Source organism: Lepidochelys kempii, chromosome 3 (genome assembly GCF_965140285.1).
Source record: "Lepidochelys kempii isolate rLepKem1 chromosome 3, rLepKem1.hap1, whole genome shotgun sequence".
Classification (NCBI taxonomy): Eukaryota; Metazoa; Chordata; order Testudines; family Cheloniidae; genus Lepidochelys; species Lepidochelys kempii.
In genome coordinates this window covers 190,081,284-190,108,372 of record NC_136382.1, presented here as the reverse complement: position 1 = coordinate 190,108,372, position 27,089 = coordinate 190,081,284, and the positions used below count along the sequence as shown (strand labels likewise).

General features: G+C 39.4%; 1 long non-coding RNA gene across 8 annotated transcripts in view; it reads right to left on the bottom strand.

The window, feature by feature from the left end:
- Nucleotides 1-327: 327 nt before the first annotated feature.
- Nucleotides 328-27,089, bottom strand: part of LOC140909618 (uncharacterized) — a 754,751-nt gene continuing 727,989 nt past the window's right edge. For 5 of the 8 annotated variants that reach the window (XR_013635609.1, XR_013635607.1, XR_013635608.1 and 2 more), the window contains 4 exons: nt 26,165-26,405; nt 6,518-6,697; nt 2,993-3,042; nt 328-2,298 (listed from right to left, as the gene is read on the bottom strand). This is a non-coding gene — a long non-coding RNA (uncharacterized LOC140909618). The remainder of the gene's footprint in view (nt 2,299-2,992; nt 3,043-6,517; nt 6,698-26,164; nt 26,406-27,089) is intronic. The other 3 variants (XR_013635614.1, XR_013635611.1, XR_013635613.1) reach the window with 3 other exon arrangements.

Sequence of the window (27,089 nt, the reverse complement as noted above, 5' to 3'; positions counted from 1 at the left end):
AAATTAGTGAAATATTTTAAAAGGAAAAAATACAGTAATATACACATCTCATGCCCTGGATATAGTTGTATTTATCTTTGATAATTTCCAAGGGCCCTGATTCATCAAGGTACTTAAAGAGCTGCATAATTTACACACATATTTAATCACTTTCCTGAATCATTATCAAAGTAAGGGAAAAATAAATTAGAGTTCTTTCAAATCTGTAGTTTTTTAGATGCAGCTCTTAAAAGTTCTCCTTTCCTATGCACAACTAAAATGTTAAGTGAGATATTGTAATACTCCCCCAAATTAAATGCACCATGACTGAAGATTTGAAGAAGGCTTTAATTCGCACATTAAACATGGAAGCAGGATTTCAGGTTTGACAGGGTAGGCTTTTGCCTTGTTAATAAGAGCAATTCATACTAAATTGTGAACACATTCCCAAAATATTGACAACTTAGTTTCTTAGAGAACATATTTTATTGGACTATGAAAGAAACATCATGATCCAAGGAAGTTATTAAAAGAAGCTTATATTTATAAAAACAAAAACATGAGAGAGTGAAGCTTCCATATTATGAAGCTATAACAAAACAAAGAAAATTTTCAAATATATAAATTCATGCAATATTTTTCATTTAATTCATTTTGTATAATTGACACCATTTGGGGGCAGGGGTGCAGGGGCATGAGGGGGGGAGTACAGGGCAGGAGTTTGTGAAATTTCCAGAGAATGAAAATAATTGCACATGTGAAAATTCAAAAAATTATACATTTTGGGTGAAAATTCACAAGGTCTTTTACAAAACATCAAGAGAATGAGGATTTGAGAACTCCACAGTATCCAACCATAATTTTCAGATCATTTCTGACATATTATTCTCAATCATGAAATGTATCATCATAGCAGTGTTTCTAAACAGCCACAGAATGGAGTGGACCAAGCTTTCAAACAAACTTCTCTGTGATCATGTGACTATTCATATTCTGTCCATGGGGAACAGCTCGGAAGAAAAGCAAGTGTGGATCTACAAAGTATTCAGGCAGGCCAAAGTCAAACTTAGCAAGAAAAAAAAAATGTATCTGGATTTCTGATCTCAGATCAAACAAAATTATTCAAAACTTTTCCCCATGTGACAGCCAAAAAAACTTCACTGTGGAAGAGATGCTGCTGGTATCCAACATTCATTTCAACATATATAAGGGCGGAGAAGTATGCATCTGAGGACCAGCCAAGTTCTCAACTTTTACAACATCAGCAAGCCTTTTCCTCTGGCATAAGAACTCAGCTAAAGCTTCCCAGTGGTCTAAGCAATGTGTCCAAATGTTGTGAGGTGCAAAATAGCCTGGGTTATTATTACAAGACCACCACTTTTAATTCTTAGTTTGGATACCAAATCCACAAGTCCTCAGATGGACTCCGAGACATTACTCTTCAGGAAGCTGGATAGTAGAATACATCAGACAGTCAAGAAGTAGTGGATCTCTTGAACTTTACTAGACAACTCTTCCTGGACACCAGCAGTATGGCATGAATCTTTTGACGGCCTGTGTCATTGGAGAAAGACATTACTTTGATTTGATTGGCGGCAGCATATCTTACTACAATGCTAAGTAAGCCTGTGACACAATGTACTGTCAATATTTTACTCTATCATGTGTGGCTCTGGCTTTTCAGTTTTCACTCTTTGCAATGACACCAGATAAAATGCTCCAAGGTTTACCGGTTCATAGTACTTCCATTTAATAACAGTCTTCTGATTTTGTCAACCTGTAAGCTTTAGCCGAAAGAAGTCAAGTGGTTTGTTATTGAAAGATACATGTTTGTACTCCAAAATAGCATCATCTCATGTATTCCCATGCTAGCACATCACCAGTTTTCTTCTGATACGGTCTATGTGAAGCAAAGCTGAAGATATTTTTGGTCACATTTTCATACTCCTTTTCTTCCAGTTTCAGCTATAACAGTATTATGCTTTACAAACTGAGCCATCCTACATAGCCTCCAAATGTTTGTACTAACACCTGAGGAATCAGTCTGGTTTATTTGTTTTGTTTTAAATAAAGATGCTATTTGACACTTCAAAGCTTACAAATTTATAAATAGCAAAACAACATGGAGGGAAGCAACAGAAACGAAGAGTCACTGGAAATTGCATGTTCCTCACAGAACATAGCATCAAACACCTTGTAAGGGGACTTACCCCCCGCCCCCTCCAAAAAAGCACATGGCTGCTGCTCCTCAAAAGCACCTCATCTATGGTTCTTCAAAGCAGGCACTGCTAGAATCAAGGCAGTGGGTTCAGGATACTTCTGTGAGCCAAGAAAATTGTTTACAGTGAGCTCAGCAAACATCCATGGATAGAAGACCAGACCACCCCACCATCCAACCCTGCCAAATGGCAGTAGCCACCAGGCTCAGAACCAATGCATTCACATGTAGAATATTAAGCAATCATTGCATATCTTGAAATAATGATACAGTATCTCTAGTGTGAGGTCCATGTTATATTGTTACTCTCTGTAGTGCACCATGTGTGTCTAAATGCTAAAAAAAAAGTGTATTTGCTCAATGTCAGTTTGCAAAGTGCAAACTACAGTGTGCCAATATGGTGTGATACTGTTTTGCTCTACAGGCTAAGATGAGGTTAATACACTTTAGTTCCTTCAAATTTTTTTAAACCAGAGTTTTCCAAAAGGATACACTTCCTGGCGTGGCTAGATGATTCTATTAAACATCTGTGTTGGACTATTCCAGGTTCTCTTTATTTTGGTGGATTGTCTGGGAAGATTTTGTGACTGCCCAGATAATGTCTTCACTGCATGAATGTCCACCGGGCCAAATCATCCCCTCCTGTGTGGAATATAACAGAAAGGCCAGGGCTGTGGAGGGCGGAAGAGTGGTGCTGCAAAGGAGGGCTAGTTCCCTTCAGTGTTAAAGGGGGAAGATCCAGGTACACACAGAACCTAACAGGCATGATCTTGGATTAGTCTACTGAGAACTGACCTGTCTTTGAAAATGTAGCCACCTGGCATGTTCCCTCATTCATTTCCACACTAAAGAGAGATGGAGCAGTTAATGGCAGAAAGAGAGAGAGATGCCATGAAAATTACAGGCTGTGTAAAAGTTTCTTTGCAAATAACTGTTTGATACCACTAAGAAGTTACATTAAAACTGTTTCAAAGTCTAAAATTAGTTACATTTTAAACTAACTGCATATGCTTTTATTGTCTCTGATCTAAAATATAATCCCAGGCGGCTGTGAGAAGCATGCAAATTACAGAAAGCTAATTTGCTCCAACAGCGACACCTCCCATGTAGTCGGGAGGTCTATTAGAACTAGTGTATTCTCCATTATTTGCATATTAATAGCACCCGCTGAAATACTTTGGGATTTACTTTCCCTGCCAGAAGAGGGACAAAACAAAAAATATATACAGAATTCCTGTGATACAGCTATGATGGGTAATAAACTATCTAGGAGGTGCTAAGAATACTGAATTAATAGTGAGAGGCAGTGGATTAGCACTGCAGATGGCATCTGTGGTTTTTAGATAAACTGTACTGCAAGCAAGTTAGGATTCCCCTTGCTTGAAAAAATAATCCCTTTTTTTGGAAAGTACCGTGTAATTTGAAATCAGTCACTTGGCTCAAAGCTGAGGAATTGAAAAATTTAACTAAAGAAATCCAGACCCTGAAACAAGACAAAACAAACAAACACAACCCCAGAGTTGCCAAAATCAGAACCCCCCAAATGTGGACTCTGATTTAAAATCTACAGAAATCCAGGCCTCTGATATTAGCCAGGCCTGCAAGGCCCCGTTCCTTTGCACATAAAACAAAAATAAATTAAAAACAGCTTGTGATAAATGAAGGGGAGGGAAGTAGCTCCCTGTTATGGACACCCAGCCAGCCAGTTAGCTATAAAATCTCTGTTAGTAGCTGTTCTCTACTTGCTTTACCTGTAAAGGGTTAAAAAAGCCCATAGGTAAAAGGAAGGGAGTGGTTACCTGAGCACAAGAGCCAATGGGAAGGCTAGAACTTTTTAAAATTGGGAAAAAAACTTTCCCTTTGTCTGTCTGTTGTTGTTCTCTGGAGAGAGGAGACATAGAGCAGGAACAGGGCTGAACTAAGCTGTAGGAAGCTTTAAGCCAGGTATGTAAAACCATCAGATCATGCCTAGAAACTACTTATTTGAAACCCCTAGATATGTAAGTAGATCAGGAAATGTCTAGGAAGATATGATTATCTCTTTTCCCCCCCTTATTGGCTTGTGTACTCCTCTGTGCTAACCCCAAATGCTTTTGTTTTGCTTGTAACCTTTAAGCAGGACCTCAAGAAGGTTATTCTTGATGTTTAATTTTGGTAAGTAGGTTTTTAAAATCTACCAAAAACCTAAGTTCCAGATGTATTTTCTTGCTTTGTGTTTTTTAAAAAAGTAAACCTTTTTTAAAAACAGGATTGGATTTCTGGTGTCCTAAGAGGTTTGTGCATATGTGTTTAATTAGCTCATGGCAACAGCTGATTTCCTTTATTTTCTTTCTCAGTCCTTCCCCGGAGGGGGTGTGTGAAAGGGCTTGAGGGAGGAATTGAGGCACAATTGAGGCACAGGGAGGAATTCCCAAGTGTGCCTTCCTGGGTACAAAGGGTTTTTTTGCACTTGTGTGGTCAGAGAGAAGCTGTGACCTTGGGAGTTTAATACCAGCCTGGAGTGACTAGTATTAATTTTTAGAATCCTTGCGGGCCCCCACCTTCTGCACTCAAAGTGCCAGAGTGGGGAATCAGCCTTGACACAGCTACAGCCTGAGAGTTACTTAACAATCCAACTTCCAGTCTCTACTTATGACCAGTGCCCCCCTTCTGCCTCCTTACCCCTTCTATATAAGGACCCTTCTACATTTTTACAGCTTATCCTCTTTCCAAAAACGGCAATTCCTGCTCCAAAAGGAACATTATCTAGGTATTGTTAACCCTTTCAAGAGCCATAAGAGTCCTATATTTTCCCATTAATGATAAGATGGACAAAAGTCATATACATTTTTAAAAAAACATTTAATTATACACCGATGTTAAACAGGCAATGAGCTGCTGTGGCAGTTAATTACTGCTACCATGCTGAACACGGTAGCATTTTAAATATTTCTGTATTCCAAGACAAAACAAATAAGCTACTAACTTTAAGTTGCTACATTTTCCTCCACTTTTGAAAAAACAGCCAGGAAAGAACATTAGAGTTATGAAATTGATCCACTGAGAGGTGAAGAGCAGATATGCCATCGAATTCACTAAGTGGATCTCTATAGGCTAGCCTGTAACTTTAGAGTCTGCCCCAAGTAAGGGTCAGTGAATAGCTGTAGCACCCCAGAGAGTCACAGTTCCTTTTCTGCTCCTGCCTGTGGGAGGATATGCTACTTCATCCTTCTTGTGTGCCCAGCTAGCGAGTGGGGGGCAGGGGCAAAACCAGAGCTCCTTTCACTCCCCCCATTCCACCCCTCCTGCCTTGTTCACAGGGAGGGCCATTAGACAAGTAGCCTGTGTTCTCCTCACCACAGAAAAGCACAATCTTTGCAGGGTAACAAGTGGGGGGCCGAGAGGGCTATCTCCGTGCACAGCCAAGTAAGGCCTGTGACAATTTAGCCCTGTGTGAGTTAAAATTACTCAATATGGCCCTCAAGACAGTACAGTGATGGAACCCCTGAAATGTAATGGACAGAAATTCCCTGCTAAGGCACTAATGAATGTTAATTCTCATTAATGTACATGTAATTATTAAATAGAGCACTATGTAATGAGGCTAGTCACCAACTAATAACAGTAGCAGTAGAGGAAGGATGGCCTGAGGAATCAGAAAGGAGGACTAGTTGCAAATAAAACTCTAAGCCTGTAATCATTGCCCGATGATATTTTTCTTGGCCTTACCCAATGATGCCATGGTCAGGAATCTCCAGAGGAAAGGTATACTGTAGTATTTCTCAGAAGCACTGAATGTCTCAGGGTATTGTTAGCTGGAAAGGTATCTCTTCACGTTGAGGGCACTGGTTCAAATCTGGTCAAGGAGTAGGCAGTGACTGAACATTACCACCACCTGACACATGCTCAGTGCCCCATATAAAATGTTTTTTTTTGAGGGGGGGCCTCCATACGGTTCCTAGTGGGAAAGTGTCCAGCTCACAAAAGCCACCATTGTTAAAGCCACTGTCATTGGCAGTCTGTGTCTCAGAGAAGCCAAGGATTGAAGAAATGTTTTGAATGAACTCTTATAATCAGAAACACTTCACTTCCTTTAGAACAGGGCTGAGACCTACTGGCAGGAAGCTAGGGATAGCTTTGCATTGATACTATCTTCATTGAGCTTTTTCGGTGGATAAAAATTTCCTGTCTCCATTGCTGTCAATCCAGCTTCCAAACCATTTTAAAGTATTTTTCCAAACTTGAAGAGCTATGCATTTTTAATGACAACAATATTTTTTTAAAAACCACTACCACCCAGGACATTACTCGTTATAACAGATTGAACTGGATGTTCCTTACCTGAAATTTCATGAGCAATTAGCAAACAAAATTATCCACAAAAGCATGTATGTCCTATTATCCTTGCAGTGATTACAGCAGCAGTGATGCTACGAGCTGGCAGTTTTCTATCAAGCAGCCTCCAAAAGTGGGTAATTTTTATTTCTTACATGAAGTTCATGGCAGCCAGTATTTTACCACCTGCATATCCAAAAAAAAAAAAAAAAAAAAAGCAAGGGAGAAAGGAAGAAGGAAACAATATTCACAACGTGTTTATATTCAAGAAGTGCATGTTTCAGAGAGGGAGGCTGTGATGTGTATATTTGCATTGTCTGTGAAAGAATCCTCAGTGGCAATGCAGCTGGAAAAATAATGGACGATCAGAGGACTGCCTTCAGTGGCAAACTTTCATCTGGTAAGTTACAATTATATTGTAGAAAATAATACCTTAGACTACTACTAATTTGTGAATCCCCGGAAAGGCAGATCACTGATTCCCCATCAGGGCTGCAGAACCTGATCTGTAAAAATTTGGGCCTCAGCAGGAGGTTGTATGTGAGAGTGATTTGCATTTCAATTCTTAGTTCCCCACAATCTTTAAATCTTACTGCAGCACAATGGAAATTCCTGTTCTCAGTGTGCTCAAAATCTACATTCTTTTTTTAAAAAAAATCTTGGCACAATGAAAGTAAATCATTAATGGGAAAGAATGTGGTATTTATGCTCAGATTGTCTCACAATGCACCATTACATCAGATTCTTTCATAATTTTATGGGGGAGCGTGTCCCCTGACACCACCTTCAGGGATTTCACATGGCGCTTGTCGCTATCATTCCACTTCCACAAGCACCACAGCCTTTTCAATTTTTATCTGCCCAGAACCTGGAATATGTTACATTATTTAGTTTCTGTGAGAAGCTTTTCTGTATCAGCCTTCATTTGTAGTGAATTCCTGTTTCCCTGAAAAATGAGCCTGTGAGTGATAGATGGTTAAGGGAATTTCAGGCAGGCCCCCTTTACACGAGACAGCAGAAGCTCTGTTATTCTCTGCCGTTCTTCCTGCTGATGGATGGCACAGCCCGAACTGGTCCCGGGTAAAGCAACTACCAGACTAACATCAATGATGAGACAGTCAAAGACACCCCAAAAGATTCAAAGGTCCACACTGTGAACCCCGTACTTATACTGGTAAGCAGATATCCCCATGAGTAATCTCCCTAACGTCAGTGGGGTCACTTGTGTGAGTGCCTGCTCCCCAAAATGAATAAAGGGAGGTTCACAATCTGTCCCTAGGAAATAAGTCACCAAGTCCTCATTGTTCATTTTAGAATCTGAGCTAGACAAAACCTTTGGATGTGATTTTAATGTGCAGTTATTTTAAACTTGGTTGCCAATGATTAATTATTGTTATTATTTGTATTACAATGGTGCCTAGATGCCCCAATCAAGGTTGAGGCCCCTGCATGGTGCAAGGCAATGTATGAATATAAAGAAAGAGACAGTTGTTCTCCTGAACATCTTACAATCTAAATGTCAAAATGAATATTTATTCCTGGTTATTTTGGCAATATATATATATATATATAATGCTCAAACTCTGCAGTCCATTCCACACAGGTGCAAAACGTCAGCTGACTTCCATGGGAACTCCATGTTTAGCACCTCACGGGATCATAGCCTGAGTCACAAGTGCAGGATTTGGCCTACAGAGAACAGAAGGATATCAGAAACCAGCTCTAAAACTTTCTTCAAGTTTAAGAGTTGGCTCCTCCCATTGAGCTTGACGGGAGTCTTCCACTGACTTCAACAGGAACAGACTTTCCTAAATGAAGCACATTGTTTCTATGACATAGAGGATTTTCCATTCTCCCGCTCTATGTTACTATGTTGGTGTCCAGCAAGTTGTTTTGTTGCTGGTGTTTGCCAGGCTGCCGTACTAACAGAAGTTTTGAGAGACCTGAAGAAGAGCTCTGTGTGGCTTGAAAGCTTGTCTCTCACCAACAGAAGGCAGACCAATAAAAGCTACTACCTCACCCACCTCTCTCTAACTTTCATATAAGTAACTCTCTTATAACAAATGGCAAACAAACTTCCATGTTGAAGGGGGATTTTTTCCTTCAGACACATTTCCTGAAAATGGGAATGATGCACAAGGTGACTGTGGGGGCCAAAATGTTTAAAGGTAACTAGTGATTTTGAGTACCTGAATTTTGGGTGTTCAACCTGATGCACCTTAAAAGGCGCTTGGTTTACAAAAAGTGCTGAGCACCCACGCTCTGAAGAGTAGGATCTTTAAAGGTGTCTGAAGTAGGACACATAAAATCACTAGTCACTTTTAAAATCGTGGCTTAAACTCCTTAGTATTTGTTAGGGCTTGTCTACACTGTGTGTTAGTGCACACCAGATTAAGAGTAAATTCTGGTGCGTGATGCCATGTCATATAGCAGCTGGCCTGTGTGGAGCCTGCTAGTGCACACTAAAAGTTTCCAAGTAAGTGCTGATGTAACCCTATTTCAAAGAGTACTATGTCAATGGGGGGAGGGATAGTTCAGTGGTTTGAGCGCTGGTCTGCTAAACCAGGGTTGTGAGTTCAATCCTTGAGGGGGCCATTTAGGGATCTGGGCCAAAAATTGGGGATTGGTCCTGCTTTGAGCAGTGGGTTGGACTAGATAACCTTCTGAGGTCCCTTTTAACCCTGATATTCTATGAATGCAGCATGTAGACAATCCCTAAAGCTCTGCCAGTCCTACACCCATTGCACAGGAAAAGCTGCCATACAAATCAACTGGAACTTTGGCTGAGTGAGGTGTGCAGGATCTGGACCCAGACTAGTGAAGCCAAAATGGATCCTTTCATATTAATGGCACTTGAAGCACTCAGAAGTATAGATCTTAACAACTGCCCTTCAACTTACAGCTCTGGCATTCAAAACATACAACCTATCTGTTTGTACTACATTTCCCTAACAGCTTACATTGCGGCCATGCAGCCAGCAGTTTGCAAAGGTCTCCTAAAATAAGCTTATTTAAAAGAACAAGGTCAATGCCCAACATATGTCAGATTTTATGAGTTGAAATCAAAGAGCTAGTAACAAGTGGAGTATGTCAGAACTCTGTGGGTTTTCCTTGCCAGGTTCTTTCATCAAGCTTGGATTTTAGATGCCAAAAGCAGTAATAACCACATCCTAACTACTTCATTTCTGTATAAAGGTCTATACATCGGCTAGTTAGCCCAATAAAGAAGGCTAACACATAGATAAATGTGTTTGTCTGGACATGCTATTTAGTGTCTATATAAAGTGTATTTTTCTTTTAATGGGACACATGCTGATTCCCTGCTTCAGCCTTAGGCTCTAGTAAAATCAGATTAAAAGCATTAGTAATGTAGTTAATTCCATGCCCACCAAGAAGAAAAAAACATTACAAGGGGGAAAATGGGGATTTAAGGATTTTTTTTAATGTAACGCTCAGGTTGGATCTTTGTTAAAAAGGGTACTGTTTCAAAAGCAAAACTTTTTTCTCAGTTAAGATAAAGCAACTCTGTACAGCATGTTAACCATCTCTTGCAGAGTGATATTTGTGATTTCAATTAAAATATGCTATTGTCACTTTAGCCTCCCTCCTTATATTTTAAATTGATCCTAATGGCTTTGCTTTAAGTGATTTGCGTCCCATAGTGAGTCCCTGTCAGTTACAGTACCTCCCACTATTGCCCTGCTGAATAATCACTATCACATAATCACTTCTTCCTCCTTCTCCCAACATTATTACCCACTCCCGCCCTGATTCTGCATGCTGGTATAGTCTGCAAAGTATACACTCTTTAACATCTGGCTTGTTGCTCTGGCATGTAGTCAGGAACTTAAAAAGAAGGAATAAATGCTGCAGGAAGGAGGCCAAACCAATGGCTCTAAAGGTAGACTTCTATTTTACCATGTCTATTTACGAGAGAGAGAGAGAATTTTTTTCTTGCTACTTGCCATCTCATTTCCAATAAAACAGATTTAACAGTGAAATTTTACTTTGGCAAATATGGTTTCCTGCCCCACTGTTTTAGTTATGTTTACATTTTCTTACAGGGGCATAAGGAATTATGCCTTTCCATATTCCTCGTTAATGCACTGAGGGCAATTGTTCTCCACCAGCGAATATGGGGAGAGTTTAATGCTGATGTTCTGCAGCAGACCTGGAAGATGTGCCATGGCCTTTCACTGCACTCTTCAGCTTTGGTGACCACCTTTCACATGGTCACTGGTGTTAACAGTATCTATGCCAGGGATGTGCACCACAATTTCATTTTCTTTTGTTCTCAAATGAGGATGACCCTGAGCATGAGGAATATTTATACCCATCGGGATTGATTCACCCCTTCTGTCACAGGGGTGTGTGATCTGCACAACCTCAGGCCTACAGAGGGGAAGGCAGATTTCAGTGTCATGTAGGGCTCATTGGAAGCCCTACAGACAGAGGCTGCCTGTCCGGGCACTGAATGAATGCTGTCTGGTGTGCCCTCCTGCTGCAGTCCTCACACCTGCCTCACCCAAGTGGCTTTGCCAAGAGTCAGCTGAAGCAATGGTTGCAGATGACTTGTGCTTCTGCAGCCTGTCCCCACAAGCAGAGACTTTCCACCCTGGCGCCCCCTAAACCAAGCAGTGAATCTAGGTTTTTATGTAAAAACTACTTTAGCTACTGAAAGTAAACAGTTGCATTATGCAGTTAAATTTCACTGATATTCAGTGTAACAAAATGGACAGAGTATAATAGGCCTGTAATGGTATCTCAGATCCAACAACCATCCCCTCCCCCACTCAACAAGCACCACTATATTTCAGAAGGAGGAAGATTTGAATTAAAATCCCCACATACAAGCTCACAATTTTGGTGCTGAGAGGTGACTGCAAAATCAAGGGCTATCTTCAGTCCTTGTTTATTCTGGTTTCTAACACACTTATACAAGGCATAGGTATCTGTGGCAAGTCTGCTTAGTAATACAAGGTGTCCATAATTCCAACTCCTTTGGGGGAGACCACAGCTGGCCAACAGCCCCAGAAGTGGGTGGTGACTAGTGTGGCTAAGGTGGTCTATGTCTTCCACCAACAGAGCTTCCGTGGAGGCTTGGCTAGAAACTGAACCTTCTCTCTCTGGAAAAAAACCCAAAGAGCGGGCAAGGGTATAAATGCTGCCTGCAGCATTACTGTCCACACTGGAGCAGTTAGGGGCAGGTTTCATCCTCCTCCTATGCAAATTCAGCCCCTGGTTCAGTTGCAGTTGTAAAAGAAAGAACTTATATGAGAATAGCTGATCTCATGACATTTTTGTCACTTTGCGACAGTATCTTACAAAAACAGCCAGAGAGGCTTTGGTGCTACCAAACCCAACAGTAGCTCAAGTTTGGGCTTGAACTTGTAGCCTAATAAACACTGCCTGGTTTCTCTGGTCAACTCTGTTCATAGTGCTATCAACAGACATTGTTATATGCATGTCTATTCCATACACAACCAAAACCTATTAAAGTGCAGTATTATCGCACACATATAACTTTCGAGTACATTTAGATTCAACACATTTATGCATAAGAATGTATTTATACATGCAACCTGAACATATGGACATACACAGTAAACCATAAAGCTTTCTGTTCTGCGCTCTTTTGTCTTTTGCCTTTGATGGATCTCATTATTAATTAAAGAATAATTTAGCTTCCATAATTGTTTTCTGCCATACATAATTCCAACCTTTCAATGTCTCTTCAAGTCGGCTTATTAGCCTAAATGCACTCTTTTGTTTTTGTAACTCCATCTATCAAAGCTTGTAAGTGGACAGACTCAGCAGTGTGATGAGTAAGGGGAGAAAAAAAGAAAAAAGAAGTCTCTTTATGTACATTTATGGAATCTACCACCCAGTGACCCCATTCTAAAATTTCCATATTTAAAACAAATGCTACTTTCCCTGCATTCTGTTTATCAGGAACATTTTTTTCTCCTTCAGATTTATTGCTCCTTTTGGTAAGAATTATTGACTGGCTGCTAAATAGATAGCCTCCTTTACCTTAAGAGATGAACTTTTTTCGAACAGCGCACAGAGATGTATTATCAAGACTCAGGGATTCAGAAGAGACTGATCTGTCCTTGTCTAATCAGACTTGATTAATTCAAATCAAACTGTAAACCCCAGTTATACTTGGCTTTAAAATCTCCAGATCAACAATAAATCAGCAATATGAGATGCCATAGGATCAGTTCATACTTAAGCCATCAGATACTTTCATGGAGAAACAGATTTCATGAAACGTTTTGTAGCATTTATTAATATTTTATAGATAGTGGGAGAGGACTATATAGGGGGACACTCTTTGAATGGGGCTTTATATCTGACAATGAGAGATCCATACCAGCTATGGAATTAAGTTTCTTCCAAACTTAAAAATTACTAACCAAAAGGATTGTGAGGATGTGAGGGTGGTTGAAAGTAATATACAGCTGTATTAACAAAGGAGCAGGTATCAAACTATGCAGTGATCTAGACAGAAAATTGAAGTGTTCTCTTCCATACATTTGGCACTGGACACAACAATAAAATAAATATAACAAAATCATCTTGCATTTATCGGTTGATAAAATGTCTTTCATCTCAAATGCTCCCAAAATACTTTTCTAATTTCGTGATGCATTCTACACTCAGTGGTGTGGCATTCTCTCCTGCAGCCTATTCTGTATTTATTCAGATATGCTGTCAGTCCTGACTAGTGTAGAAATCCTACTGTCACCAGACCAGGATGATACAGGTCAGCAGGCTCAATACATCGCAGCAAATTTTACACAGCTGTTTTCCTTAGGAGCACTACACTTGTAATGGTGGTATCATACACTTGCTGTGGATGGCAGCATATGTGCTTGCCATGTTTGGGACCAATCACATCCCTTCCCCCTCAAGCCAGTGCCCTTGTGTTCATTCTACTAACTGTGTATCCATATATGCTTCCATGCTCTTGTTCCATATTTAGATGCCAATTCTTTGCTCACACAGATTGGACATATATTTTGCAATCTTTACTATCTTCCCCCTGTTACAGAACTACGTAGGAGAAGGCAGAATTTAATTCTTTATTAAAAAAAATCACACAAACCACCTCTGAAATATAGCTACCATTGAGTTGTAACATAGCAGCCATTTTTCTATACAGAAAGAGTATCACCACAATTAAGAACAAAACAAGGAAGACTACTTTACCCATCTAAACTAGCAGGGGAAATATATCAAGCATAATGTATAATTGAATTGGAATTTAGCTACAACATCAGAGTAAACAAAGGGATAAAAATTACTTCATGTGATATTTAAGGCCAAATTTTGAAACACAAGGGAACCACAAAAATATGTGCACACTTGAGCATTTGTTTCTGGAAACACAACTACTGCAACTGCACATACAAATTCGCATATGACTATATCCTGATTTGCAGATAAAAACAGTGGCCTATTGCATGTGTAGAGGCGGTATTTCAATGTCTAAATTTCCTTTTCATATGCAACTGGTGCATTTAAACTGAGAAACATGCTGCCACAGTTTCTCTGCTCCAGTACCTGAGACTAAAGCTAATTCAGGTAAATTTAATCCAGCTGCAATCTGTCATGAAACTGCCATGGTTTCAGTATAGACATACCCTAAGGGCTTCTTATTGCACTGACCCATACAAGTACTGACCCAATCCAAGTTCTGAATGATTTGAGGATCTCAATACTAAATGGTGTGGCAGCAAAGAAATAAACAAACTTCAAAACCAAAACAGAATCATACCTTTTTTTAAATTATTTTTAAAAGAGACTTTTATTTTACATTTTTGTCTGATTCAAGTTTTCATAAACTGACACTAATAGGTTACCAGTAACTCAGATGGGGGGCGGGGGAAGGAGATGGGGAGAGAAGAAAGAGATGAATTTGAGCTCTGCCTGAACTGCAAAATTCTGACCCAGATTTTGAGTACCTCATAGTTAGATTCAGGGTTTTGACTGGCCCTCTATATATGTGGCAGCCAGATGTGAAGTTTGGGTGCAGGTTCAGATTCTGATTTCCTCTATAGAAATTTGGTCATATTTAGAACCAGGGTTTTGGCTTGTAAGTGTCAAAATTGTTCTTTAATGATGGAATCCCACCCCAAAGCTGCAGGCATAGCAATCTGTGGGGTAGTTTTTGTTTATTATTTTAATATGACATATTATGACATAGGTATCTTCTAAGTAACTGATACCAATGTCACATGTAGCCAAATTTTCACCTGTATGTTCTATTCCTAGGCTTGCTGTTCCTGCATTACCAAAGGAAGTGTTTGGGGGCCATGATGTTACTGCAATGGAACCTCAGGTGTCATCTCAAGAAGGTGCTGCTAGGTGTGATATCAAGTGACAGTCACCTTCTTCAACAATAGGCCCGGTGAGCAAAATATCTGACATATGTTCAGGTGTCCTAGCACCTCTGATGCAGTTCAGTTCCTCTTTAGCTTTGTGTGCAGCCCTCATTACGCATTTATGGTTTAGCTACTGGCTTAGTATTTAAGATGGTTGTATCTATAAATTCAGTCCACATGGATCAGGGCACTGGATCAGTATCATGAACTGAATTAAATGAAAGAGGATTGTTGACAGCCTAATCTTTTCATAAATCATGATCTTTTGGAAGGTCCCCCTACCCCCGCACCACCACTCTGAAATGTGTGATGTCCTGTCATGATTCCTAAAATGCATGACCATTGACATCTTTCAAAGATAAGCACCTGAGTAATGCCCCCAGGTGCATGGGAAGATAGAGTTCATGTGGCATTTTCAGGGATCAACAAAACAAATTTTTCATCTGTACCCGTTTTACATGAGAGAGAGAATATCTTACAATTGCACCCTCAGAGAGAAGTGACACAGGGAAAGTCTACCTGCTAGTAGTCAGAGCACAAAAGGTGATGGGATGGAAAACAGTTCACCTTCTTAATGCAAGTGGCCTGCAATGTATACATGTGTTGCCTATCTCCTTACTGTTCCCTAACTTAGGGACAGGACTGTTAAGCACCAGTAAGCGCTGCATTGTTCCAGGGTTAAAGCATTCTATGTGGAGCATGGCCCCATAGCTTTGTGCTGGATCCCAGGCCAAGGTTTTATCAGCCTTTAGGATCATAAAGAAAAAACCCTAGCAATGGACAACTCAACTCCTTGGAGAAAGGAGTTATTTCAGGCTGCCAATATTGGTTCTTACACAGATAATAAACTAGACTGGCCTTGATCCTGACATCACCCTTCAATCAAAAACTTTTTCACAAAATGTCACTTTCAAAGTTACAGCTTTAAAAAAAAGTGTTTATAAAAAATTCATGGCCACAATGATCTGATAATGCAGCGTTCTGATACTAGCAGATGTTTTGTCTAACATGTTCCCTGAAGCTGTACTCTGTGCCTTCATATCTTTCATTTCCAGTTGCTATCTGCTGACTGTGGGATGTCATGTACGTACCCTATAGCTATGCGCAGCAATTCGCATCTAACACCGCCGCGCGTAATGAGCTTCACAAGATGCTTGTCGCAATAACTCCGCACTTCCCTAACCATATGGAACACAACACTCTAAAGCCCACAGACACTTTTTTTTATTACAGTTCAGATCCTTAAAACATAATCTGTGTGATGTCTAGTGAACGTACGTGAAGAGCTGCTGAAAACAAAGTTAACACTTGTTCACATCATCTGTTACAAATGTCCAATTTGGGACAATAAATTTCCTTGGAACCTGTTCTTTTGCTGACTCTTTGCTTTATCTTTTTTCGCTTTCTCTCACGTCGTTTTTTTTTATGAACTATGCATATGTATTAAATGGGATTTGTTGTCCCTAGATACCAATTTGCATAAAGTGCAAGCCATCATTGGTTGGAGAGAAGCAAATTACTTCTCCGGGAAGATCACACTTTTTTTTTTTTTTTTTAATTTTAACAAACCGCAGGCAGAGGCTGTTAACAGCACTTAGCCAGATATGCAAAGAATCACTTCTCTCAAAAGCAGCTTGATCAATGATGGGAAAAGGGAAAAAAAGAAAGGTATTATTCAATTAGGTACAACGTAGAGATGACCTGAAACTGAAACATATGACCCAACCATTCACCTGTGAGTAAGCTGATCTTTCTGATTCCCAGTAAAATATAATCCAAGTGTTTGGCACTCAGATCACAAATCAAAACACCACAGCTGACCAGAGGGTGAAAGAACCTAGCTACCCATTTCTTAAGGTTCCCAATCCAGTTCCATACTTCCAGTGATTTCTTAGCACTTTTACTCATTTGAGCCACGCTCACAGTCCTTCTCTTCCTAATTCATATCCCTTCCCTTCAGCCCTTTGTTCACATTCCCACTTTGATCATGTTTCGAAGAAATGTGTAACCACTTGTTTAACATATCTTCAAAACTTCAAGCTACTTCCCCTAGCCTAGCTTAATTGTACAGGGTCACAGATGTACAGGAGCACTGTTAGGTGAAAGCATTTTGGACTCAGAGCTGTCAACAGAGCCTTGAACAATCACAATCTCTCTTTCCTTTTTCACTCTTGTGGTGCACACCTGTGATATGCTGGCAAGGGTCTTGGTTATAAAAATATGAGAGATTTTCAGGTTCAAATCCAGCCTTGCAAAACCCATTGTGTGTGGGTGTGTGCACAATTAACAAAAAGAAAATATCTAGATATGCACTGAGGTGAAGTGAGAACTCAGTGCCACACGAGAAATATTTGCAAACCACGAGCCAGCCAATATTGAAATGCTTCTGATAAAATAATTTAGGATGAACCTGATGAAATGCCATAAAATTAACGAGATAGAGCTGTGAAGTTTGAATCTACATCTGAACTTCTCAATCATTCATTATTATTTGGGAGTCTCCTATACTATCTCCAAGTGCAATCGAATTTTATTTTAGGGAGTCAACTCTAAATATAAATATAGTGTTTTGTAGGTTAATTGCAAGATCTGTCTGCCATTAAAACATTAATTTGAAGCCTGATTCAAATCCCATCAGTGTCAATGGGAATCTTTCCACTGTCTTTAATGGGCATTGGAGTAGTCATTTAAAAATATTTATGGAGGTCACAGACAACATATGCGGTTGATTGTAGACGTAGTTCAGCTAAGCTGAATAGTGATGGATGGATACTGTAACTGTGGCATCATCTATGAGCACACCATGAATTATGGACCACCAAAAGAACAAGATCTGGATCCTGAGTTTGCGCCCTCATAAGAAAGTTGGTTTTATTCCCTTAGTTTCTTTAGGTTCAGTCCTATTAGACCAGTAGTTCTCAAACTTTTGTACTGGTGACCCATTCCACATAGCAAGCCTCTGAGTAACCCCCCGCCCCCCGCCCTTATAAATTAAAAACACTTTATTTAATACCATTAAATTCTGTATGCAAAGCGGGGTTTGGGGTGGAGACTGACAGCTTGCGACCTCCCCCCGTGTAATACCTCATGAACCCCTGAGGGGTCCCGCCCTCTCCGCCCCCATTTGAGAACTCCTGTATTAAACATACAAGGCCAAGGCCTCACATAGTTTTTGTGCTGCGTGAGCATTTGAAGGTAGAACCGCCACCCTGACCCCACAGATTTTCATCTGAAGAATTGTTGGCAACTTTCTGCAAATTGAAAATACAACTTATTGCTGCTTTCGCTAGAAAGGAAAAAATGCATTCATACACATCTGTATCATTAATGTATGCTTATTTGATTATGTATTTATACTTGGCACATTTCAAAGAAACAAAATAGGTTTTAAAGAAGCTCCTCATTCCCAAATGATTACTAGAGCACAAAAATGTCATGCAAAAATTATCAGGAAAAACTCACAAGAGGGAATTTAGGGATGGCTTTGAAAAATGGGAGCCTTCTATGCTATATTCAAGTGCATTGCCAGTGCCACCCAATGAATTCACTGTATGACCAGGTGAAAATGTGATTGTGACGCTTGCCCTTGCGTGGATAAAAATAAGTGAACTATGACTTTCTAAAGTTTCTAAAGTTTGCTCTTTTAAGAGATAAAAAGGATAAACAGCTTTATCTATCAGTTACTCTCAATACAGTAACTCTTGGAGGCCCTTGCACTCTCGCCTGGTAGTTTAGAAACACACTTAGCAGTTTATTTGTCATATGATTTATATACTGACAGAACTATTCAAAGCAATATGTTACAAAATCAAGGTTTGATAGAACATAGTGTGTGAGGCTGAAGTGTACACCGAGCATTACATAAGAATGGCTATTCTCAGTCCATCTGGTCCAGTATCCTGTCTCTGACAGTGGTCAGTGCCAGATGCTTCAGAAGCAATGAACAGAACAGGGCAATTTTAAGTAATCCATCCTCTGTCATCTAGTCCCAGCTTCTGGCAGTTGGAAGTTTAGTGACATCCAGAGCATGGCCATCTTGCTAGCCACTGATGGACCTAGCCCTCATTAACTTATCTAATTCTTCTTTGTACCCAGTTATACTTTTGGCCTTCACAACATCCCCTGGCAACAAATTGGACAAGTTGACTGTGTGTTGTGTGAACAGAAGAACTTCTTTTTGATTGTTTAAACCTGCTGTCTATTAATTTCATCAGGTGGCCCCCAGTTCTTGTGTTACGTGATGGGGTAAATAACATTTCCTTATTCACTTTCTCCATACCAATCATGGTATAGTAGACCTCTACCATATCTTCTCTTAGTTGCCTCTTTTCCAAGATGAAGAGACCCCGTCTTTTTAATCTCTCCTCATATGGCAGCTGTTCCATAACCCTAATCATTTTCTTGCCTTTCTCTGCACCTTTTTCCAATTCTATTTTTTTTTTTTCAGATGAGACAACCAGAACTGCATGCAATATTCAAGGTGTGGACATGCTATGGATTTATATAGTAGCATTATGATAGCTTCAGATTGAGTGGATGTTTCAAGGGCACTTTCCATGATAACTCCAAGAGCTCTTTCTTGAGTGATAACAGGTAATTTAGATCTCATCATTTTGTATGTATGGGTGGATTTTTTTTTTCTAATTTGCATTACTTTTCACTTATCAACATTGAATTTCATCTGCCATTTTGTCACGCAGTCACCTAGTTTTGTGAGATGCCTTTGTAACTCTTTGCAGTCAGCTTTGGACTTAACCATCTTGAATAATTTCATATAATCTACAAATTTTGCCACCACACTGTTTATCCCTTTTTCAAGATCATTTATGAATATGTACAGCAATGATCCCAGTGCAGAGCTTTGGGGGACACTATTGATCTTTCTGCATTCTGAAAACTGACCTTTTATGCCTACCCTTTGTTTCCGATCTTTTAATCAGTTACTGATCCATGGGCAGACCTTCCCTCTTATACAATGACGGCTTAGTTTGCTTAAGAGTCTTTGGTGAAGGACATTGTCAAAGGCTTTCTAGAAGTCCAAGTACCAAGTACAATATCTACTGGATCACCCTTACCTACATGTTGTTAACTCTCTCAAAGAATTCTACTAGCTTGGTGAGGCATGATTTCCCTTTACAAAAGCCATGTTGACCTTTCCTCAAGAAATCGTGTTTATCTATGTATCTGATAATTTTGTTCTTTACTGTAGTTTCAACCAATTTGCCTGCTACTGAAGTTAGGCTTAATGGCCTATAATTAACAGGATCGCCTCTGGAGCCTAGGTATTACATTAGCTACCCTCCAGTCATCTGGTATAGAGGCCAATTTAAGCAATAGGTTACATACTGCAGTTTGTAGTTCCGCAATTTCATATCTGAGTTCCTTCAGAATGCTTGGGTGAATCCATCCAGTCCTGGTGACTTATTGCTGATTATTTTATTATTGATTATTTTGATTATTTTATCAATTTGTTCCAATATCTCTTGTATTAATGCCTCAGCTGGGACAGCTCCTCAGATTTGTCACCAAAATGAAAGGCCTTGGTGTAGGGATCTTCCCCATATCCTCTGCAGTGAAGATTGATGCAAAGAATTCATTTAGCTTCTCTGCAACATCCTTGTCTTCTTTGAGTGCTCCTTTTGCACCTCAATCATCCAGTGGCCCCACTGTCTCTTTGGTAAGCTTCCTGACTCTGATGTACTTACTTTTTAAAATTATTATTTATTAATTATTATTATTATTTTCTGTTTGGTTTTGTGTCTTTAGCTAGTTGCTCTTCAAATTCTTTCTTGGGCTGCCTTACCATACTTTTACATTTGACTTACCAGAGTTTGTGATCCTTTCCTTTTTCCTCACTAGGATTTGACTTCCACTTTTTTAAAGTATGCCTTTCCTGCCCCTCTCCCCCCCCCCCCGCAACTGCCTCTTTTACTCTGCTGTTTAGCCACAGACCTCTTACTGTTTTTTGTTTTTTTTTTAAATTTGGGCTATATGTTTAGTTTGAGTCTCTATCATGCTACAATCTTTGCATCCTGTTGCAGAAAAAACTATATAAACCTAGGCCTTTAAAAGATCACTAATTGAAAAAAAAGACTGTTTTCCTTGTACCTTTCTCTATTTTTATATAAGGCTGGGTATGAGCTCAGCTCTTTATGTCACTTATTTGTCTGGAACCTGTTGTTATGAAAGATTCCTCACATGATCTTACATTTTGTTAGATCTGTGTTCTGAACAATATTATACAATATTTTATTCCACTAGCTAAAGGGTTAATTATTCCACATTTTATCCACATATATAAAGTTACAGTCCATGTAGGTTGCTGTGATGACTAGATGACCTGTTGCAATTGGTGTTATAGTTAGTACCTGTTTTTAACTAATTCAGCAGGACAGTTTGAGAAATACTGGAAAGAGAGAATGTGTTAGATTCTAAACTGGTATTCTTTGCTATTTGATCTGGACTATTTGACATCCAGCAAGGTGTAGACTTCTTGGGTTTCTCTCGCTCTCCTTTTTTTCCCTCTTTGGTACTTGTATAAAGTGCTAAATTGAAAGACATCCTCCATATGCAGAACAGACTTGATTCCCCTCTAACTTAAAATGGTGTAAATGAGGTGTGAATCTTTTAAGTTCAATAAAGTTACACCCAAGTCCCTATATACCATGGAAGATAGCCCTACATTCTGTAGCATGGTTCATATATTGAACCGTGTATTGAACTGCAGCCTGAAAATTCTGTGACAGGTACATTTCAGTTTTTAAAAAATGAGATTTTTAATTAATTAAATAAGGAAATCAGTAATAAAAATAGTACAGTTGCCCTTCTGTTATTTATGCTGATAGAAAATTCAATTAATTTTACTCTGTCCCCACATTTTCATTTTACAAAATGCTTTATTAGCCACTGCCATTATGGATATATATCAGTGGTGTGGCCTCATCTGGAATATTACGTTCAGCATTGGTCCCTGCACCACACAAAGGATATTGCACTATTAGAAGGGGTTTAGAAAAGGATGACAAGAACGATTAGGGATGTCAAAAAAACTCTCATATAAAGTGGGATTTTAAAAAATTACCTTCGAAAGGAGACAAATAAGAGGGGACATGATAAAAGTATATCAAATGATGAATGGTCTAGAGAAGGTAGATTGGAAGCGTCTGTTCTCCTTATCTCAGAACTCAAGACCAACAGGACATTCATTGAAATTAAAAGGTGGCAAATTCAAAACTGATAAAAGGAAAGCCTTTTTCACACAACACATAATTACACTGTGGAACTCATTTCCACAGGAAGTTTTTGAGACCGAGAACTTAGCAAAATTAAAAAATAAATTGAACGTTAATATGAATATAAAGAATATCCAGAATAATCATAATTAACAAGCAGAAATTTTTTGAAAGGAATATTAAACATCATGCTTCAGGGCTTAAACCAGTCTATAACAATTAGAGATCAGGATGAGATCTAATGTAGGGGCAGAGTATCCCACTGTGGGAGTTTTACATCTTCCTTTAAAATATCTGCAGCTGGCTACTGTCACAGACAGTTCCTGTCTGTCAATGCTTGTGTTCAGGACTTTGTTTGGACATTATAGAAGTTGTTTGAAAAGTTGGAGGTTTTGACAATTGAGGTTTCAGCTGTTGTCTTTATGTTTCAGATTTAAATGTACACTAAGCTGATTCTGGCAGTTCATACCTCTCAGCGCAATTGTCTTAGGCTGTTTGCAGACTCGGGAAGAGAAAGTTGCAGGTGTTACACATGCTTCATGTTTTAAAGCTCATCAACACAACCACAAAGGCTAGAAACATCATTTTATGAATGAAAAGTTAGTTAGTTAGACTCTAGAACAAAATTCTGCAGCTCAGAGTGAGTTCCATGGTCATAGAACACCTCAATCCCTGGTACACCTAAGGTGAGAAGAGAACCAGGTATTTGGGCTACAGCTTGGTGTGGTTGGACTGTCTTACCAGGGTGGCTCAACCAAATGCGAGGTTAGGTGTTATTTAAGAGGGAGAGTGGGGTTCTCTCTAGTTCACTGCTAGCTTTAGAGATAACAAAGCAGGTAAATACAGATATTCTGAAAAAAAATCCTGAACCCAAGGAAAATACAGCAAGGGAAGAGAACAACCTAATAAGGGTGGCATGGAGAAGCCCTGCTTAAGTATGCTCTGGGAGCTTTGTTCAGAAGGCGAAATAGGAACACAGAGAAATTCTGCAGGGTTAGCACATCTTCCTTGCTGTCTTTCACACCTTTGTTTCCCCTTTTCCTGTGATGGCAGGTAATAAAATGCCTGCTGGTACCCCCATGACTGGAGGTACCTGCAGTGGTTCAGCCCATTGCTACTGCTGTGTCAATCATTTAGCAATTCCCACAGCTGCCTTTGTGAGAAGCCTCTCTCTTAAGCCTCTGGTATAAGAATTTAGAGTAATCATGTAAAAATGATACCCCTGTGCTCTATGATCCGCTGAATCTCACTAATGCCAGATCCCAGAAGAGGGCTTATTAATGAAAAGATGCAATGCCTCTCTCTCTGCTCATGTTTCACACAAATATCTCTCATGGATTCAGCAGTAAACCTTACTGCTGATAAAGTAAGTATAATGAACCTCCGTGCTCCATGAGAATGCAATCTTGGACTGATGAAGTAGTTACTTGCTCTACTTTCCAGCACTATGGCAGGCTTGAGAGGTACAAGGAGATGTACTTGGCAGCTATGGAAAATAAAGATGCAATGCTGCAAACTCCTAAATCTTGGGCTATCCTCAGCAGTGACACCCAGGGCTACCTGACAAGGGCAATATTTTGGAATGGAGAAAGTTCTTGGAAGAAGAAAAATTATATTTCTATTTGAAAGAGTTGAACTGATGAAGGGAATGGGGTTGTTAAAGAGACAGTGTCACCCAAAAGCTCTCCCCACTTTGTGAAACTCCAGCACTGCAAAGCTGCTAGACACCCAGTTTAACCTAGATAGTTAAACTGGGTTTATGGCTGATTTGCCAACCAGAGTAACACAAAGTGTATGGAGTATACTGGTGTATCTGGCCCTTGAAATCTAGTCAGTGTACTAAAATGAGTTCAAAGCAATTTCAGGTGCTGCACCTGTCCCAAGCCCTCCAGCCAATTTCAGTGGTTTTGCAATCAATATTTTCTATTCTTTAAAATGTTTTCTCTTCTCTATTGCTGTGTGAATGGCCCACACAAACAACAGGGGAAACTGACTATGCAGGAGAAACCAGGAAACTGACTATACACAACTTGCTGGGGTTTGCACAAAGTACAGAAACTGGAAGAAAAAAAAAGTAAAAGAGCAGAAGAAAGTATTTTGTTTGCTCCAGTCTCTTTCAGTTACTTGTGTCTCTTACTTGCTGCTTGTGTCAAATCAAGGGAAACTTTTCAGACAGAAGTTAATTATAAGGGTGTCCCTAGAAATTTATCTGAGGGCTGCTCTAACTCAGTGGTTCTCAACCAGGATTATGTGTACCCCTGGGAGTACGCAGAGGTCTTCCAGGGGGTACATCAACTCATCTAGATATTTGCCTAGTTTTACAACAGGCAACATAAAAAACACTAATGAAATCAGTACAAACTAAAATTTCATACAATGCCTTATTTATACTGCTTTATACACTATACACTGAAATGTAAGTACAATATTTATATTCCAATTGATTTATTTTAAAATTATATGGAAAACATGAGAAAGTAAGCAATTTTTCAATAATAGTGTGCTGGGACACTTTTTGTGTTTTTATGTCTGATTTTGTAAGCAAGTAGTTTATAGGTGAGGTGAAACTTGTGGGTATGCAAGACAAATCAGACTCCTGAAAGGGGCACAGTAGTCTGGAAAGATTGAGAACCAGTGCTCTAACTTATGACTGTGAGCTGCAAAGACCCCCTCCCACTGCCCATACCTCATACCCTGGCACACTGTGCACTGTGAAGCTGAGAAGGGAGGCATAGGGCTCTATGCAAAGGACACCCATGGATGTATTATTTGTATTACCCTAAGAGTGAATCCAACACCCTTGAACTTTGTGGAAGTTTAGACCAGGATCTGGATTTGAACTTAGTAATTCAGGTCCGTCTTTTATTATTACCAACCCCTAAATGTCTCGTATGTTGTCTTTTGAAAGGAAGCTAGTCACTACCTTTACATTTGTGCTCTTACCTTTACTTTTACATTTCTTCAACACACACATAAAATGTACTTAACTCACTGCTTATTGAATGAAGGATTAGTATTATTATTTTTCCTCCAGTGAACTTTGTTTCACTTCATCCTGCATATATTGTGCTATTCTGTGTTTCTCTGCCAAGATACCACTGTTCAGCAAACTACTGTACTTAATGCTACCCAGCTAATACACTGATACCTTTTACTTGCAAGGATTGCTTCTCTAATCTCAGCGGCAGCCAGGGCTATGAATGACAGTTTACACCAACTAGAATTAAAGTTACTTTCAAAAGCTTCATATAGCTGGGACAAAATTACACCAGTACCAAATTACCAAAGCAGTTGAAATGTCCAGGGCAGATCATATTCTGAAATGTGCCCATGCACACACAGCTATATGTGAGCATTAAAGCACCCTAGCAAATAATCATGAAGGGGGTTACCGCAGTCCTTCCTCCCCTTTCCTCTCCCTACTTTATTGGCATCCCCTTCATTACATCACATCAGACTAGACTGTGAGCTCCTTGGGGCAATGGTGCTGTAAAAGTGAATGCCAATAATGATAGCTAAGAAATGTTTAATGACTGCACATGAGGTTTACCTTGTTTTTTAAAGACTAGTTACATTGGAGGGGAGCCCAAAAAGGACATCTTTTCAACTGCCTACATCCTGGAAACCAGCTAGGATCAAAATGTACTTGTTCCCATCACTGCAACAACACACACTTTTCTGGTGGAAGCATTTTCCTCTTCTAGTGGAATTACACCTCAAGCCCTTCTAGATAGTTACTGTCTTTGTTCCCAAGCTTGTTGCAGGATCACACTATGCTGCACTATAACTTCACACTAAAAAGAAGGAGATTACAAAGGGGTCAAAATACCCTAGAGGGTTCCCCTTTATCAGAACCTTCGCTGCCAGTTTGCCTTCTCATTTCCTGAACTCTCATCTGATTATTAGTGTACTGACAGAATAAAAATAACCTCATATTCCTACATGAATCATAAATAAAACCCTTTTATTTCATCAAAGAGGTTGGCAGGTTTATAGTCCTTTGCAATGCATGCACGATGTGAATGACATACCTTTAATTTTGCTGACAAGCTTGTCGGGGTTCTAATGAAAAAGAGTGAAAAGTGGGTGACTTCTCTAAAGGTTTAGCAGTTTGCTTTTTGGTGAGGATATATATTTCACCTTGCCATTGTAATCAGGCAGCCAACTGATCTTGGTAATGAAGTCTTCAATTACAGTCCACTTCTGATTCTTCAAGAATGGCTAGGCAACAATACCATGGTGATTATTGCTGATATCACAGACTGAAGCAATCTGGAAAAAAAATTGAATGGTTTCCTTACTAGTGTTTCAAATCTGAATACACTATAGAGACTGCAGACCGAAAGTAAAGAACAATCCTTAGGATTTTAGTGAGCTCAGCTTTGCCTCTGTGCTGTAAATACTCACTTACCCCGCTTCACTTTCTGCTGTTACAGGCTGCCATGGTTTGTACATCTAGTCTATTTGTCTTCAAGAGTGTATGATATTGCTTTACAAGCAAGAAATCACTAATGTAGTTATTTGCCTCACAGTCATTACTGTGTCCAGTAAAAACTAGTTTCCAGATACAGGTTGTGTGGATAACTAATAATAATAATAATTAATAAATAATTAATAAAAATATAAGACACAGAAAATAGATGCATTAGGGATAACTTTTTTTTAAAAAATGTCTTTTTTGCTTACGTTCTTAAAAGACTAACATGATTACAAAGAGGTATGAAGGTGCTCACATCTTGCAGATCTGAGGCAAAGAAATTTTTAGAGGGTTAAAGAGGGGTATGCCTTGGAACTGCTGCTCCCCTCCTTCTGCATTTTTCATCCCATTTCTGCTGCTTTGGGTTCCCCTTCCACTTATGTGAAATGCATAAAAGATATTGGCCATAGAAGCAATGGCAGATCATGATTTGTGATTATAGACAAATTATCAAGAACCACAATTTCCCTTACAAAAAA